Source organism: Lepisosteus platostomus, assembly GCF_059453375.1.
Source record: "Lepisosteus platostomus isolate fLepPlt1 chromosome 13 unlocalized genomic scaffold, fLepPlt1.hap1 SUPER_13_unloc_1, whole genome shotgun sequence".
Lineage (NCBI taxonomy): Eukaryota > Metazoa > Chordata > Actinopteri > Semionotiformes > Lepisosteidae > Lepisosteus > Lepisosteus platostomus.
The window spans coordinates 440,256-451,216 of record NW_028291480.1 but is presented as its reverse complement, the minus strand read 5'-3'; positions in this window follow the sequence as shown (position 1 = coordinate 451,216).

The window sequence follows — 10,961 nt, the reverse complement described above, 5'->3', positions numbered from 1 at the left end:
TTGCATGGGGATTCAGTTGTCTGAAAAAACGCGTTTATTTCGGGCTGAAAAACACGTTTTGAAAAGTGTTCTGTTACTGTCCCATAACTTACATGGGGTTGACCAAACTTGCAGAAACATGTTTATTTCTGCTGAAAAACACGTTTTGACTCTCTCTGCACACTGGGGTTAAGAGCTGAGTGTGTGGGCTCCTCTGAGCCTTGCTGTTGCATGGGGATTCAGTTGTCTGAAAAAACGCGTTTATTTCGGGCTGAAAAACACGTTTTGAAAAGTGTTCTGTTACTGTCCCATAACTTACATGGGGTTGACCAAACTTGCAGAAACATGTTTATTTCTGCTGAAAAACACGTTTTGACCCTTTCTGCACACTGGGGTTAAGATCTGAGTGTGTGGGCTCCTCTGAGCCTTGCTGTTACATGGGGATTCAGTTGTCTGAAAAAACGCGTTTATTTCGGGCTGAAAAACACGTTTTGAAAAGTGTTCTGTTACTGCCCCATAACTTACATGGGGTTGACCAAACTTGCAGAAACATGTTTATTTCTGCTGAAAAACACGTTGTGACCCTTTCTGCACACTGGGGTTAAGAGCTGAGTGTGTGGGCTCCTCTGAGCCTTGCTGTTACATGGGGATTCAGTTGTCTGAAAAAACGCGTTTATTTCGGGCTGAAAAACACGTTTTGAAAAGTGTTCTGTTACTGCCCCATAACTTACATGGGGTTGACCAAACTTGCAGAAACATGTTTATTTCTGCTGAAAAACACGTTTTGACCCTTTCTGCACACTGGGGTTAAGAGCTGAGTGTGTGGGCTCCTCTGAGCCTTGCTGTTACATGGGGATTCAGTTGTCTGAAAAAACGCGTTTATTTCGGGCTGAAAAACACGTTTTGAAAAGTGTTCTGTTACTGCCCCATAACTTACATGGGGTTGACCAAACTTGCAGAAACATGTTTATTTCTGCTGAAAAACACGTTTTGACCCTTTCTGCACACTGGGGTTAAGAGCTGAGTGTGTGGGCTCCTCTGAGCCTTGCTGTTACATGGGGATTCAGTTGTCTGAAAAAACGCGTTTATTTCGGGCTGAAAAACACGTTTTGAAAAGTGTTCTGTTACTGTCCCATAACTTACATGGGGTTGACCAAACTTGCAGAAACATGTTTATTTCTGCTGAAAAACACGTTTTGACCCTTTCTGCACACTGGGGTTAAGAGCTGAGTGTGTGGGCTCCTCTGAGCCTTTCTGTTACATGGGGATTCAGTTGTCTGAAAAAACGCGTTTATTTCGGGCTGAAAAACACGTTTTGAAAAGTGTTCTGTTACTGCCCCATAACTTACATGGGGTTGACCAAACTTGCAGAAAAATGTTTATTTCTGCTGAAAAACACGTTTTGACCCTTTCTGCACACTGGGGTTAAGAGCTGAGTGTGTGGGCTCCTCTGAGCCTTGCTGTTACATGGGGATTCAGATGTCTGAAAAAACGCGTTTATTTCGGGCTGAAAAACACGTTTTGAAAAGTGTGCTGTTACTGCCCCATAACTTACATGGGGTTGACCAAACTTGCAGAAACATGTTTATTTCTGCTGAAAAACACGTTTTGACTCTTTCTGCACACTGGGGTTAAGAGCTGAGTGTGTGGGCTCCTCTGAGCCTTGCTGCTGCATGGGGATTCAGTTGTCTGAAAAAACGCGTTTATTTCGGGCTGAAAAACACGTTTTGAAAAGTGTTCTGTTACTGCCCCATAACTTACATGGGGTTGACCAAACTTGCAGAAACATGTTTATTTCTGCTGAAAAACACGTTTTGACCCTTTCTGCACACTGGGGTTAAGAGCTGAGTGTGTGGGCTCCTCTGAGCCTTGCTGTTACATGGGGATTCAGTTGTCTGAAAAAACGCGTTTATTTCGGGCTGAAAAACACGTTTTGAAAAGTGTTCTGTTACTGCCCCATAACTTACATGGGGTTGACCAAACTTGCAGAAACATGTTTATTTCTGCTGAAAAACACGTTTTGACCCTTTCTGCACACTGGGGTTAAGATCTGAGTGTGTGGGCTCCTCTGAGCCTTGCTGTTACATGGGGATTCAGTTGTCTGAAAAAACGCGTTTATTTCGGGCTGAAAAACACGTTTTGAAAAGTGTTCTGTTACTGCCCCATAACTTACATGGGGTTGACCAAACTTGCAGAAACATGTTTATTTCTGCTGAAAAACACGTTTTGACCCTTTCTGCACACTGGGGTTAAGAGCTGAGTGTGTGGGCTCCTCTGAGCCTTGCTGTTACATGGGGATTCAGTTGTCTGAAAAAACGCGTTTATTTCGGGCTGAAAAACACGTTTTGAAAAGTGTTCTGTTACTGCCCCATAACTTACATGGGGTTGACCAAACTTGCAGAAACATGTTTATTTCTGCTGAAAAACACGTTTTGACCCTTTCTGCACACTGGGGTTAAGAGCTGAGTGTGTGGGCTCCTCTGAGCCTTGCTGTTACATGGGGATTCAGTTGTCTGAAAAAACGCGTTTATTTCGGGCTGAAAAACACGTTTTGAAAAGTGTTCTGTTACTGCCCCATAACTTACATGGGGTTGACCAAACTTGCAGAAAAATGTTTATTTCTGCTGAAAAACATGTTTTGACCCTTTCTGCACACTGGGGTTAAGAGCTGAGTGTGTGGGCTCCTCTGAGCCTTGCTGTTACATGGGGATTCAGATGTCTGAAAAAACGCGTTTATTTCGGGCTGAAAAACACGTTTTGAAAAGTGTGCTGTTACTGCCCCATAACTTACATGGGGTTGACCAACCTTGCAGAAACATGTTTATTTCTGCTGAAAAACACGTTTTGACTCTTTCTGCACACTGGGGTTAAGAGCTGAGTGTGTGGGCTCCTCTGAGCCTTGCTGTTGCATGGGGATTCAGTTGTCTGAAAAAACGCGTTTATTTCGGGCTGAAAAACACGTTTTGAAAAGTGTTCTGTTACTGTCCCATAACTTACATGGGGTTGACCAAACTTGCAGAAACATGTTTATTTCTGCTGAAAAACACGTTTTGACCCTTTCTGCACACTGGGGTTAAGAGCTGAGTGTGTGGGCTCCTTTGAGCCTTGCTGTTACATGGGGATTCAGATGTCTGAAAAAACGCGTTTATTTCGGGCTGAAAAACACGTTTTGAAAAGTGTGCTGTTACTGCCCCATAACTTACATGGGGTTGACCAAACTTGCAGAAACATGTTTATTTCTGCTGAAAAACACGTTTTGACTCTTTCTGCACACTGGGGTTAAGAGCTGAGTGTGTGGGCTCCTCTGAGCCTTGCTGCTGCATGGGGATTCAGTTGTCTGAAAAAACGCGTTTATTTCGGGCTGAAAAACACGTTTTGAAAAGTGTTCTGTTACTGCCCCATAACTTACATGGGGTTGACCAAACTTGCAGAAACATGTTTATTTCTGCTGAAAAACACGTTTTGACCCTTTCTGCACACTGGGGTTAAGAGCTGAGTGTGTGGGCTCCTCTGAGCCTTTCTGTTACATGGGGATTCAGTTGTCTGAAAAAACGCGTTTATTTCGGGCTGAAAAACACGTTTTGAAAAGTGTTCTGTTACTGCCCCATAACTTACATGGGGTTGACCAAACTTGCAGAAACATGTTTATTTCTGCTGAAAAACACGTTTTGACCCTTTCTGCACACTGGGGTTAAGATCTGAGTGTGTGGGCTCCTCTGAGCCTTGCTGTTACATGGGGATTCAGTTGTCTGAAAAAACGCGTTTATTTCGGGCTGAAAAACACGTTTTGAAAAGTGTTCTGTTACTGCCCCATAACTTACATGGGGTTGACCAAACTTGCAGAAACATGTTTATTTCTGCTGAAAAACACGTTTTGACCCTTTCTGCACACTGGGGTTAAGAGCTGAGTGTGTGGGCTCCTCTGAGCCTTGCTGTTACATGGGGATTCAGTTGTCTGAAAAAACGCGTTTATTTCGGGCTGAAAAACACGTTTTGAAAAGTGTTCTGTTACTGCCCCATAACTTACATGGGGTTGACCAAACTTGCAGAAAAATGTTTATTTCTGCTGAAAAACACGTTTTGACCCTTTCTGCACACTGGGGTTAAGAGCTGAGTGTGTGGGCTCCTCTGAGCCTTGCTGTTACATGGGGATTCAGATGTCTGAAAAAACGCGTTTATTTCGGGCTGAAAAACACGTTTTGAAAAGTGTGCTGTTACTGCCCCATAACTTACATGGGGTTGACCAAACTTGCAGAAACATGTTTATTTCTGCTGAAAAACACGTTTTGACTCTTTCTGCACACTGGGGTTAAGAGCTGAGTGTGTGGGCTCCTCTGAGCCTTGCTGCTGCATGGGGATTCAGTTGTCTGAAAAAACGCGTTTATTTCGTGCTGAAAAACACGTTTTGAAAAGTGTTCTGTTACTGCCCCATAACTTACATGGGGTTGACCAAACTTGCAGAAACATGTTTATTTCTGCTGAAAAACACGTTTTGAACCTTTCTGCACACTGGGGTTAAGAGCTGAGTGTGTGGGCTCCTCTGAGCCTTTCTGTTACATGGGGATTCAGTTGTCTGAAAAAACGCGTTTATTTCGGGCTGAAAAACACGTTTTGAAAAGTGTTCTGTTACTGTCCCATAACTTACATGGGGTTGACCAAACTTGCAGAAACATGTTTATTTCTGCTGAAAAACACGTTTTGACTCTCTCTGCACACTGGGGTTAAGAGCTGAGTGTGTGGGCTCTTCTGAGCCTTGCTGTTGCATGGGGATTCAGTTGTCTGAAAAAACGCGTTTATTTCGGGCTGAAAAACACGTTTTGAAAAGTGTTCTGTTACTGTCCCATAACTTACATGGGGTTGACCAAACTTGCAGAAACATGTTTATTTCTGCTGAAAAACACGTTTTGACCCTTTCTGCACACTGGGGTTAAGAGCTGAGTGTGTGGGCTCCTTTGAGCCTTGCTGTTACATGGGGATTCAGATGTCTGAAAAAACGCGTTTATTTCGGGCTGAAAAACACGTTTTGAAAAGTGTGCTGTTACTGCCCCATAACTTACATGGGGTTGACCAAACTTGCAGAAACATGTTTATTTCTGCTGAAAAACACGTTTTGACTCTTTCTGCACACTGGGGTTAAGAGCTGAGTGTGTGGGCTCCTCTGAGCCTTGCTGCTGCATGGGGATTCAGTTGTCTGAAAAAACGCGTTTATTTCGGGCTGAAAAACACGTTTTGAAAAGTGTTCTGTTACTGTCCCATAACTTACATGGGGTTGACCAAACTTGCAGAAACATGTTTATTTCTGCTGAAAAACACGTTTTGACCCTTTCTGCACACTGGGGTTAAGAGCTGAGTGTGTGGGCTCCTCTGAGCCTTTCTGTTACATGGGGATTCAGTTGTCTGAAAAAACGCGTTTATTTCGGGCTGAAAAACACGTTTTGAAAAGTGTTCTGTTACTGTCCCATAACTTACATGGGGTTGACCAAACTTGCAGAAAAATGTTTATTTCTGCTGAAAAACACGTTTTGACCCTTTCTGCACACTGGGGTTAAGAGCTGAGTGTGTGGGCTCCTCTGAGCCTTGCTGTTACATGGGGATTCAGATGTCTGAAAAAACGCGTTTATTTCGGGCTGAAAAACACGTTTTGAAAAGTGTGCTGTTACTGCCCCATAACTTACATGGGGTTGACCAAACTTGCAGAAACATGTTTATTTCTGCTGAAAAACACGTTTTGACTCTTTCTGCACACTGGGGTTAAGAGCTGAGTGTGTGGGCTCCTCTGAGCCTTGCTGCTGCATGGGGAATCAGTTGTCTGAAAAAACGCATTTATTTCGGGCTGAAAAACACGTTTTGAAAAGTGTTCTGTTACTGCCCCATAACTTACATGGGGTTGACCAAACTTGCAGAAACATGTTTATTTCTGCTGAAAAACACGTTTTGACCCTTTCTGCACACTGGGGTTAAGAGCTGAGTGTGTGGGCTCCTCTGAGCCTTGCTGTTACATGGGGATTCAGTTGTCTGAAAAAACGCGTTTATTTCGGGCTGAAAAACACGTTTTGAAAAGTGTTCTGTTACTGCCCCATAACTTACATGGGGTTGACCAAACTTGCAGAAACATGTTTATTTCTGCTGAAAAACACGTTTTTACCCTTTCTGCACACTGGGGTTAAGAGCTGAGTGTGTGGGCTCTTCTGAGCCTTGCTGTTACATGGGGATTCAGTTGTCTGAAAAAACGCGTTTATTTCGGGCTGAAAAACACGTTTTGAAAAGTGTGCTGTTACTGCCCCATAACTTACATGGGGTTGACCAAACTTGCAGAAACATGTCTATTTCTGCTGAAAAACACGTTTTGACTCTTTCTGCACACTGGGGTTAAGAGCTGAGTGTGGGGGCTCTTCTGAGCCTTGCTGTTGCATGGGGATTCAGTTGTCTGAAAAAACGCGTTTATTTCGGGCTGAAAAACACGTTTTGAAAAGTGTTCTGTTACTGCCCCATAACTTACATGGGGTTGACCAAACTTGCAGAAACATGTTTATTTCTGCTGAAAAACACGTTTTGACTCTTTCTGCACACTGGGGTTAAGAGCTGAGTGTGTGGGCTCTTCTGAGCCTTGCTGTTGCATGGGGATTCAGTTGTCTGAAAAAACGCGTTTATTTCGGGCTGAAAAACACGTTTTGAAAAGTGTTCTGTTACTGTCCCATAACTTACATGGGGTTGACCAAACTTGCAGAAACATGTTTATTTCTGCTGAAAAACACGTTTTGACTCTCTCTGCACACTGGGGTTAAGAGCTGAGTGTGTGGGCTCTTCTGAGCCTTGCTGTTGCATGGGGATTCAGTTGTCTGAAAAAACGCGTTTATTTCGGGCTGAAAAACACGTTTTGAAAAGTGTTCTGTTACTGTCCCATAACTTACATGGGGTTGACCAAACTTGCAGAAACATGTTTATTTCTGCTGAAAAACACGTTTTGACCCTTTCTGCACACTGGGGTTAAGATCTGAGTGTGTGGGCTCCTCTGAGCCTTGCTGTTACATGGGGATTCAGTTGTCTGAAAAAACGCGTTTATTTCGGGCTGAAAAACACGTTTTGAAAAGTGTTCTGTTACTGCCCCATAACTTACATGGGGTTGACCAAACTTGCAGAAACATGTTTATTTCTGCTGAAAAACACGTTTTGACCCTTTCTGCACACTGGGGTTAAGAGCTGAGTGTGTGGGCTCCTCTGAGCCTTGCTGTTACATGGGGATTCAGTTGTCTGAAAAAACGCGTTTATTTCGGGCTGAAAAACACGTTTTGAAAAGTGTTCTGTTACTGCCCCATAACTTACATGGGGTTGACCAAACTTGCAGAAACATGTTTATTTCTGCTGAAAAACACGTTCTTACCCTTTCTGCACACTGGGGTTAAGAGCTGAGTGTGTGGGCTCTTCTGAGCCTTGCTGTTACATGGGGATTCAGTTGTCTGAAAAAACGCGTTTATTTCGGGCTGAAAAACACGTTTTGAAAAGTGTGCTGTTACTGCCCCATAACTTACATGGGGTTGACCAAACTTGCAGAAACATGTCTATTTCTGCTGAAAAACACGTTTTGACTCTTTCTGCACACTGGGGTTAAGAGCTGAGTGTGGGGGCTCTTCTGAGCCTTGCTGTTGCATGGGGATTCAGTTGTCTGAAAAAACGCGTTTATTTCGGGCTGAAAAACACGTTTTGAAAAGTGTTCTGTTACTGCACCATAACTTACATGGGGTTGACCAAACTTGCAGAAACATGTTTATTTCTGCTGAAAAACACGTTTTGACTCTTTCTGCACACTGGGGTTAAGAGCTGAGTGTGTGGGCTCTTCTGAGCCTTGCTGTTGCATGGGGATTCAGTTGTCTGAAAAAACGCGTTTATTTCGGGCTGAAAAACACGTTTTGAAAAGTGTTCTGTTACTGTCCCATAACTTACATGGGGTTGACCAAACTTGCAGAAACATGTTTATTTCTGCTGAAAAACACGTTTTGACTCTCTCTGCACACTGGGGTTAAGAGCTGAGTGTGTGGGCTCCTCTGAGCCTTGCTGTTGCATGGGGATTCAGTTGTCTGAAAAAACGCGTTTATTTCGGGCTGAAAAACACGTTTTGAAAAGTGTTCTGTTACTGTCCCATAACTTACATGGGGTTGACCAAACTTGCAGAAACATGTTTATTTCTGCTGAAAAACACGTTTTGACCCTTTCTGCACACTGGGGTTAAGATCTGAGTGTGTGGGCTCCTCTGAGCCTTGCTGTTACATGGGGATTCAGTTGTCTGAAAAAACGCGTTTATTTCGGGCTGAAAAACACGTTTTGAAAAGTGTTCTGTTACTGCCCCATAACTTACATGGGGTTGACCAAACTTGCAGAAACATGTTTATTTCTGCTGAAAAACACGTTGTGACCCTTTCTGCACACTGGGGTTAAGAGCTGAGTGTGTGGGCTCCTCTGAGCCTTGCTGTTACATGGGGATTCAGTTGTCTGAAAAAACGCGTTTATTTCGGGCTGAAAAACACGTTTTGAAAAGTGTTCTGTTACTGCCCCATAACTTACATGGGGTTGACCAAACTTGCAGAAACATGTTTATTTCTGCTGAAAAACACGTTTTGACCCTTTCTGCACACTGGGGTTAAGAGCTGAGTGTGTGGGCTCCTCTGAGCCTTGCTGTTACATGGGGATTCAGTTGTCTGAAAAAACGCGTTTATTTCGGGCTGAAAAACACGTTTTGAAAAGTGTTCTGTTACTGCCCCATAACTTACATGGGGTTGACCAAACTTGCAGAAACATGTTTATTTCTGCTGAAAAACACGTTTTGACCCTTTCTGCACACTGGGGTTAAGAGCTGAGTGTGTGGGCTCCTCTGAGCCTTGCTGTTACATGGGGATTCAGTTGTCTGAAAAAACGCGTTTATTTCGGGCTGAAAAACACGTTTTGAAAAGTGTTCTGTTACTGTCCCATAACTTACATGGGGTTGACCAAACTTGCAGAAACATGTTTATTTCTGCTGAAAAACACGTTTTGACCCTTTCTGCACACTGGGGTTAAGAGCTGAGTGTGTGGGCTCCTCTGAGCCATTCTGTTACATGGGGATTCAGTTGTCTGAAAAAACGCGTTTATTTCGGGCTGAAAAACACGTTTTGAAAAGTGTTCTGTTACTGCCCCATAACTTACATGGGGTTGACCAAACTTGCAGAAAAATGTTTATTTCTGCTGAAAAACACGTTTTGACCCTTTCTGCACACTGGGGTTAAGAGCTGAGTGTGTGGGCTCCTCTGAGCCTTGCTGTTACATGGGGATTCAGATGTCTGAAAAAACGCGTTTATTTCGGGCTGAAAAACACGTTTTGAAAAGTGTGCTGTTACTGCCCCATAACTTACATGGGGTTGACCAAACTTGCAGAAACATGTTTATTTCTGCTGAAAAACACGTTTTGACTCTTTCTGCACACTGGGGTTAAGAGCTGAGTGTGTGGGCTCCTCTGAGCCTTGCTGCTGCATGGGGATTCAGTTGTCTGAAAAAACGCGTTTATTTCGGGCTGAAAAACACGTTTTGAAAAGTGTTCTGTTACTGCCCCATAACTTACATGGGGTTGACCAAACTTGCAGAAACATGTTTATTTCTGCTGAAAAACACGTTTTGACCCTTTCTGCACACTGGGGTTAAGAGCTGAGTGTGTGGGCTCCTCTGAGCCTTGCTGTTACATGGGGATTCAGTTGTCTGAAAAAACGCGTTTATTTCGGGCTGAAAAACACGTTTTGAAAAGTGTTCTGTTACTGCCCCATAACTTACATGGGGTTGACCAAACTTGCAGAAACATGTTTATTTCTGCTGAAAAACACGTTTTGACCCTTTCTGCACACTGGGGTTAAGATCTGAGTGTGTGGGCTCCTCTGAGCCTTGCTGTTACATGGGGATTCAGTTGTCTGAAAAAACGCGTTTATTTCGGGCTGAAAAACACGTTTTGAAAAGTGTTCTGTTACTGCCCCATAACTTACATGGGGTTGACCAAACTTGCAGAAACATGTTTATTTCTGCTGAAAAACACGTTTTGACCCTTTCTGCACACTGGGGTTAAGAGCTGAGTGTGTGGGCTCCTCTGAGCCTTGCTGTTACATGGGGATTCAGTTGTCTGAAAAAACGCGTTTATTTCGGGCTGAAAAACACGTTTTGAAAAGTGTTCTGTTACTGCCCCATAACTTACATGGGGTTGACCAAACTTGCAGAAACATGTTTATTTCTGCTGAAAAACACGTTTTGACCCTTTCTGCACACTGGGGTTAAGAGCTGAGTGTGTGGGCTCCTCTGAGCCTTGCTGTTACATGGGGATTCAGTTGTCTGAAAAAACGCGTTTATTTCGGGCTGAAAAACACGTTTTGAAAAGTGTTCTGTTACTGCCCCATAACTTACATGGGGTTGACCAAACTTGCAGAAAAATGTTTATTTCTGCTGAAAAACATGTTTTGACCCTTTCTGCACACTGGGGTTAAGAGCTGAGTGTGTGGGCTCCTCTGAGCCTTGCTGTTACATGGGGATTCAGATGTCTGAAAAAACGCGTTTATTTCGGGCTGAAAAACACGTTTTGAAAAGTGTGCTGTTACTGCCCCATAACTTACATGGGGTTGACCAAACTTGCAGAAACATGTTTATTTCTGCTGAAAAACACGTTTTGACTCTTTCTGCACACTGGGGTTAAGAGCTGAGTGTGTGGGCTCCTCTGAGCCTTGCTGTTGCATGGGGATTCAGTTGTCTGAAAAAACGCGTTTATTTCGGGCTGAAAAACACGTTTTGAAAAGTGTTCTGTTACTGTCCCATAACTTACATGGGGTTGACCAAACTTGCAGAAACATGTTTATTTCTGCTGAAAAACACGTTTTGACCCTTTCTGCACACTGGGGTTAAGAGCTGAGTGTGTGGGCTCCTTTGAGCCTTGCTGTTACATGGGGATTCAGATGTCTGAAAAAACGCGTTTATTTCGG